The sequence below is a fragment of the Anguilla rostrata genome, chromosome 14 (genome assembly GCF_018555375.3).
Source record: "Anguilla rostrata isolate EN2019 chromosome 14, ASM1855537v3, whole genome shotgun sequence".
Taxonomy (NCBI): domain Eukaryota; kingdom Metazoa; phylum Chordata; class Actinopteri; order Anguilliformes; family Anguillidae; genus Anguilla; species Anguilla rostrata.
The window spans coordinates 35,903,904-35,911,403 of record NC_057946.1 but is presented as its reverse complement, the minus strand read 5'-3'; the positions used below and the strand labels follow the sequence as shown (position 1 = coordinate 35,911,403).

General features: G+C 51.6%; 1 protein-coding gene across 2 annotated transcripts in view; it reads left to right on the top strand.

Moving 5' to 3' along the window:
- Positions 1 to 7,500, top strand: part of LOC135239560 (leucine-rich repeat transmembrane neuronal protein 4-like) — a 131,916-nt gene that overhangs the window by 39,878 nt on the left and 84,538 nt on the right. The gene's annotated exons all lie outside the window — the stretch shown is intronic.

Genomic DNA, 7,500 nt, shown 5'->3' with positions numbered 1-7,500 from the left:
CCCGGACCTGGCTGGAGGGGGAGGCTGCTAGCCTGCGTAACTAATTCTGCCTCCACCCCCCCCCCACCGCCACCCCCCCATTCTCGCCTGAATGCTGCTCTCTGTCACAGCCTTCTCGGGCCCGATCGAGCGCGGGTCCCATCTCTTGCTTTGCGTTTTCCGAAACGCGGCCGCGTGCCCCTCGTGTGCGCACGCGCGTGTCGACTGCGCATCTCTGCGCATCCCCCCTGCGTACACGGAGTACCTGTTGCTCAGGTCTGACGCTTGCGTAGGGAAGGAGCGGAGGGCCGTCATCCTGACACTCTGACCACGCTGCCCGGTCAGCAGTCACCACGCCGCAAGCCAGGTCCGAGCCCCCATCCCACCCTTTTATTTCCTGAAAGAAATCGCCGTGGAAACCGCTCAGCTGACATCGCTCAAGTCGCCGAGGGGCTCCATGTCTCTGAAAATCGTTTCTTAAGACGTGAGATTTGCGCTGACTTTTTTTATCAACAAAATAATGTATGTGCGTAGATGTTTATGAACAATAGTCTCTCTCTCTGTCTCCCTCTCTCTTTCTCTCTTCCTCTCTCTGTCTCTCTCTCTCTCTCTGTAACCAAAAATAGCTTTCTTGAGAGCTGTTCGTGCAGATGTGAGCTCGGTTTCCTGTGTACTGCATTTGTGTACGCACTTGTCCCCTTTACTTATAATTAAGTGGCTGACTGTAGAAAAAAGGGGGTCATTGCAATCTAACCACAGCAGTCTGACAGAGCGTGGGCGAGGAGGAGCGGGGCGTCGAGACGCTGTCCGCGCCTTGGCACCGGTGACCTCATTTGAAAGAATCTGCCAGTTTTGAGTAGATGACCCGCCACGCACCAGACGTCCGCTGCATCGCAGGCGTTATTAATCTATCATCGATTCATTCCACACTAATCGGCCATACCCTGCATCACATCACATTAAATGTGATATTAAAGGCTTTGCCCGGTGTAATCATCTCTCCCGTTTAATCAATCAGTCTTTTTAATCAAGTGAGAATGTTTTTTTGTTTTTTCCCCAGAATCAAAAAAAAAACGATGACCCAGACTGTCATTGAAATGGAACTGTCCCGAATCGGCGAACAAATGGGGATTTGACGGGTTTAACCTTGCAGCTGATGAAAATGGATGGACCTGCACGGGGCCAGGCTCCTTTTGGGATGATGAGATTAGAAACTGTCACAGGCAAAACACCTTTGGGGATGAATTTGACAGGGAATAATTTATGGATAGATTTTAAGTTAACCCACACAAGAAAATAATAAATAAAAAGCACATGAATATGGGATGATAGCTTCCTTAAGCTATTGAGGTTCTAAGCGATCTTGTAGATATTCCATACCCCACTAGTGTATTTGTGTTTTGGACTTGATTAATTAGTAACCGACTATCATATTGTGCACTTGTTTGGGTGTGTGGTGTGTGTGCGCATGCATGTGCACACATGTCTGTGTGTGTGAGTATATATGTATATGTGTGTGTGTGCGTGTGTGTGTGTGTGTGTGCGTGTGTGTGAATGTGTGTGTGAATGTGTGTGTGTGTGTGTGTGTGTGTGTGTGTATGCCAGTTGAGACATTATATGCTGTGTGGAGCCTGATTACAAATGCACATAATGACCCTGTCCCATGTGTTGTTGCATTTAATTGATTAAAAATTGGGATCAAGGCATTCATGGATGCCTTGGTCTGTGGCTTGGGCCCTCATCAATCCCCCAAACCTGCACAAATTTAAAACCATAAGCATGAACACACAAGCGCATGCACCAAGCAGACCTCCTCTTTGGTCTTCGGTCCAGCAGCTGGTCGCATCATCTTGCATTTTCTATTTGTTGGCTTTGAATGTCACTAGAAACGTGTCATTGTTTTGGGACAGACCTTGCTCTAGGGTATAATAGAAATGGCCCACCAGGGAATCAAACCTGCAACCTCTGAGTTGCTAGGACAACTCCCTAACCATACCACACCTTCATCCTGTGACTAAAGTACCACCTCATCGCCATGTGAAAACCTTCATTTTTTTATATTTCACTTTGGTTTTGTTTAAAAAAATTTAAAAAAATAGAGCTCATGAAACCACACGTTGTTTTGACGTCAATACATATGCATACTGTGCTATTACAAAATAATAGATACAGCTATGTTTATAATGTCCATCCATCCATCCATTCTCTAACCGCTTAGCCCAGTAAGGGTCGTGGTCTATAATGTTGTTCATATAAATTATCATGTCGGTTTTTATGTATTTGGACATATTTATATAAAAGTCTGTGGGAATTAAAACACTTGTAGGACTATCGCTCTATGAGGCATTCTGTATTAGTAAATACTGTTTGTTCCTCATTTTTGAGAAGGTTGCGTCAATGAATTTTCCTTCCTTTCTGAACTGATCCATGGTGCAGCCAATGGGGTAGAACAGGGATTTGGAGGTGTGCCCCATGCAGAAAGGAAAAAATATTTAAAAAAGAAAAATGGAGCATTTTCTCGACTGTCTGAAAGTGACAGGCCCATGAGGCTGAATTTGTTACTGTGTCATGTGACTACCTGGGTGGGCGGAGCCTGGAACGCACATGCCCAGAAGAGCGCGCCTGCTGAGAATGCAGGGAGCTGGACGGGAGGCTAGCGGGGGTGTTACATGGGAAGCGTGTGGGAGGTGCTAGCGCGTGTGTTACATGGGAAGCGTGTGGGAGGTGCTAGTGGGGGTGTTACATGGGGAGCGTGTGGGAGGTGCTAGCGGGTGTGTTACATGGGAAGCGTGTGGGAGGTGCTAGCGGGTGTGTTACATGGGGAGCGTGTGGGAGGTGCTAGCAGGTGTGTTACATGGGGAGCGTGTGGGAGGTGCTAGCGGGTGAGCCGTGGGTGGAGCGTGTGGGAGGTGCTCGCGGGTGTGTTACATGGGAAGCGTGTGGGAGGTGCTAGCGGGGGTGTTACATGGGAAGCGTGTGGGAGGTGCTAGCAGGGGTGTTACATGGGGAGCATGTGGGAGGTGCTAGCGGTGTGTTACATGGGGAAGCGTGTGGGAGGTGCTAGGGGGTGTTACATGGGGAGCGTGTGGAGGTGCTAGCGGGTGTGTTGCATGGGAAGCGTGTGGGAGGTGCTAGCGGTGTGTTACATGGGAGCGTGTGGGAGGTGCTAGCGGGTGTGTTGCATGGGGAGCGTGTGGGAGGTGCTAGCGGGTGTGTTACATGGGGAGCGTGTGGGAGGTGCTAGTGGGTGAGCCGTGGGTGGAGCGTGTGGGAGGTGCTAGCGGGTGTGTTACATGGGGAGTGTGTGGGAGGTGCTAGCGCGTGTGTTACATGGGAAGCGTGTGGGAGGTGCTAGCGGGTGTGTTACATGGGAAGCGTGTGGGAGATGCTAGGGGGTGCACCCTGGGGGGCATGTGGGAGGTGCTAGGGGGTGCACCTGGGGGGCATGTGGGAGGTGCTAGGGGGTGCACCCTGGGGGGGCATGTGGGAGGTGCTAGGGGGTGCACCCTGGGGGGGCATGTGGGAGGTGTTTGCGGGTTCGATTGCGGTCGCCTGGACCGTGCGTGCGGGACGGCGTGGGATACTCCTCCCAGGCACATGTCCTGCTGGTTCTTGCTGGCGTTCCAGGATGACTGCTTGCTCTTCCTCGGGACTGCGTAAAAGGGGGGAAGGCGGACGTTGGATGGGGGGGTCACGCTCCACCATTGCTCAGAACAGATTGTTTCCTTTTGACATCTTTAAAGGGCAAAACGTGTATTTGCACAGAGCCCTGTAGCACTCTTGCATTTCTGACATGACAGCTTACAGCAGATCCTTTTCACACACTTGACTGCAAGCATTCTGAGTCGGTGGTGGATGTACACACACACACACACACACACTCTCTCTCATACACACACGCACACACACACACTCTCTCTCACACACACACACACACACACACACACACTCTCTCTCACACACACACACACACACACACACACACTCTCTCTCACACACACACACACACACACACACACACTCTCTCTCATACACACACGCACACACACTCTCTCTCTCACAAACACACACACACACACACACTCTCTTTCTCACACACACACACACAGACATATACCCTCCTGGGCTGTGGTGGTACTGGTAGATACTATGGTGAGGGTTAGGGTTTGTAATTTGATGCTCAATATATTTTAATTATGCTGAGTTTTGCAGTCCATTTGTCCATCCTGACAGGCCGGGCACACAGTCATACCCCAAGGACAATTTAGAGTGTCCAATCAGCCTACCTGCATGGCTTTGAGCTGCGGAAGGAAACCGGAGTACCCGGAGGAAACCCACGCGGACACGGGGAGAACATGCAAACTCCACACAGAAAGGCCCAGGCTGGATTGCTGTGAGGTGACAGTGCTTCCGACAGTGCTGAAGTGGATTAGTCAGATATAAATATGTATTTGTCTGTATTAGTTGTCTTTTGAGGGAAAATGAAATCCTTGATATTTTATATATTTGATGACTTGTATATTTGAATCTTTTTTGCTTTTATTGGCTGAGTGTAGTGAGTTTGGTCAGTAAGCAGGAGTGCCCTAGGTCAGCCCCAGGCCTGTCCCAGGTCTGTCCCAGGTCTGCCCCAGGTCTGCCCCAGGTCTGTCCCCAGGTCTGCTCCAGGTCTGTCCCAGGTTTGCCCCAGGTCTGTCTCAGGTCTGTCCCAGGTCTGTCCCCAGGTGTGCCCCCAGGTCTGGCCCAGGTCTGTCCCCAGGTGTGCCCCCAGGTCTGGCCCAGGTCTGTCCCCAGGGTAGCAGGGTTATGCACTCAGAGAGGAGCTATTAGAGTATGAGAGAGGGAGAGAGAGAGAGAGAGAGAGTGAGAGAGAGAGAGAGAGAGGGAGGGAGAGAGTGAGAGAGAGTGAGAGGGAGAGAGAGTGAGGGAGAGAGTGAGAGAGAGAGAGAGTGAGAGAGGGAGCTGATGAGTCCCGTGTTAACCCGTCCCTGTCGCTCAGGGTCTGTCTGGGGTGATTTAGCGGTAATGGTGGTCCCTAACGCCTGCGCCGCGCGTCATAACTCAGCGGGATTATCATAAAGCCAGCGCCCAGCTGGCGGCAGGCTACTCCAGCGCCTCCTCCAGATGAATTATGGGCCGCGGGGGCCACCGTGTCAATCAAGAAGAAACGCCGCGGTGAGCGTTTTCACCACCCCCCCCCCCCCCCTGGCTGCGTCTCGGTGGCACTGCCGCAGTTCCTCATATAAATTCAGCGCAGATCCTGCGGCTCGGACGTCTGGAGACTCGCAGGGAGTTTTGAAGGGCCCGCATGCTTCGCGTCACGGGGTGTGCTTTGCGTGTGGAAAGTGCTTCTGTCCTGAGCGGCCAGGAGAGGAAACCGTGGCAACGCTGCGCCTTCCTGCAGGGAAGCTTCCGGAAAAAACCTCTCCTTTCTTTTCCTTTACTTGATGCATTGATGGCGAATTCGATAACATGGGCAGTTTGAGGTGGGATCAAACACAAGAACACATTTTCAATGGTTTCTGAAGCCGCAAACTGGCATACCCGCTGGCTTAAAGAACAGGCATGCGGTGTGAAAATGGGCTGACAGCTGTGGGCAGATCGCCATAGGAACCAAGCATCATAAGCACCGACCTCTATAGGAGCCAACCAGCAAAGGCACTGACCACCATGTTAGCCGACCACAATCTTAGCAGGCCACCATTTTAGCAGACTGCCACATTAGCAGGCCACCATATTAACCGACCTCCATATTAGATGACCACAATCTTAGCCGACCTCCATATTAGACGACCACAATCTTAGCCGACCTCCATATTAGCAGATCACCATATTAGCCGACCGCCATATTAGCCGACCGCCATAGGCCCCATGCTTAATTCTGATTTCTTTAAACTGGTAGCATGTTAGTGAAACTGCTACAGTCATCACCTGCAGCGTAAAATGATCTGTAGTGTTTCACCATCAGAACGAGCTGACTGTTGTGAGAGCACACCTGGTGCACATCACATTTTCATAAAGGCATGAAGAACGCGGACGCACTTTTGCCAGGTACCGGTTCTGCGGTGCTGGCGGTGACATTCTCTGACATTCTCTTTAATGAATTGAGTCTTAAATCGCGGATTACGATGATTATTTTTACTCAGAATGCTGAAATAGTGTCTAGAGTTAATTGTTTTTAATATACTGCGGTTTGAATTCATACCTGCTTATCTTTTTAAGCCTTTGGGATTAGGTGGCCAAAGGTGAAGTAATGGCATTTGATTTTTCTGGGGGTTTTTTTTTTTTTTTTTTTTTTTTACATCCTTTTGATCATGTCAACAAAAGCTGGCTGAGCAGAGCCCGGATGCTCTGACTGATGCAGTGTATTGATTGGCGCACACACAGTCCAGTGGCGGCGTGGCGATTCTGTGAGAGGATTGGTTGCTTTAGCCCTGAGGCAGTCTGCAGCTCTGTAGCCCCTGAGCCTTTTGGGTATCAGTGAAAGGTTAAAAGGGATGGGGAGGGTGTTAAATCTGTCCAGTTTATAGAGGGGGGGACACTGGGGGGCTGAAAGAGTGTGAAAGAGGAATAAGCTAGCTGTCTCTCTCTCTCTCTGTTGTTCTTTCCTTCTTTCTCTCATTTTCCCGCTCCTCGACTCTTATTTACCTCATCATGGCAGCCCTGGATCTATGTTCATGGCCCCTTCCCTTTGTTAGAGGGGTGTTGGGAGTTTGTTTTCCAACAGTTTTCCTCTTTTTCTCTTCCCCTCTTCTCATTTTCTTATTCTTTTCCTCTCCTTCTCCCTTTTTCTTATCTTCCTTTTTCACCCACACTTACTTCATCCTCCTCTGGTGCAGGTTTGACTGTGCTCTGCAATGTCTCTGGTGCAGGTTTGGCTGTGCTGTGCTCTGCAGTGTCTCTGGTGCAGGTTTGGCTGTGCTGTGCTCTGCAGTGTCTCTGGTGCAGGTTTGGCTGTGCTGTGCTCTGCAGTGTCTCTGGTGCAGGTTTGACTGTGCTCTGCAGTGTCTCTAGAGACAGGTGTCAGCTGGTGGGAGATGGTTGCCAGGCTGGTGGGGTACTTGGTGCAGGCTGTGGGTCCTGGTGCCAGGTGGTGGGGACAGGTGCGGCTGTGTAAGACAGGTGCCAGGCTGGTGGAGATGCGGTGCAGGTTGGTGGGTACATGGTGCCAGGCTGGTGGGGTGACGTGGTTCCAGGCTGGTGGGGTGACAGGGTTCCAGGCTGGTGGGGTGACAGGGTGCCAGGCTGGGTAGACAGGTTGCAGGCTGGTGGAGATGCGGTGCCAGGTGGTGGGTCACATGGTGCAGGTGGTGGGTCACATGGTGCCAGGCTGGTGGGGTCACAGGGTGCCAGGCTGGTGGGGTGACAGGGTGCCAGGCTGGTGGGTGACAGGTTGCCAGGCTGGTGTAGGACGGGTGCCAGGCTGGTGGGAGATGCGGTGCCAGGCTGGTGGGTCCATGGTGCCAGGCTGGTGGGGTCCATGGTGCCAGGTGGTGGGGTGACAGGGTGCCAGGCTGGTGGGGT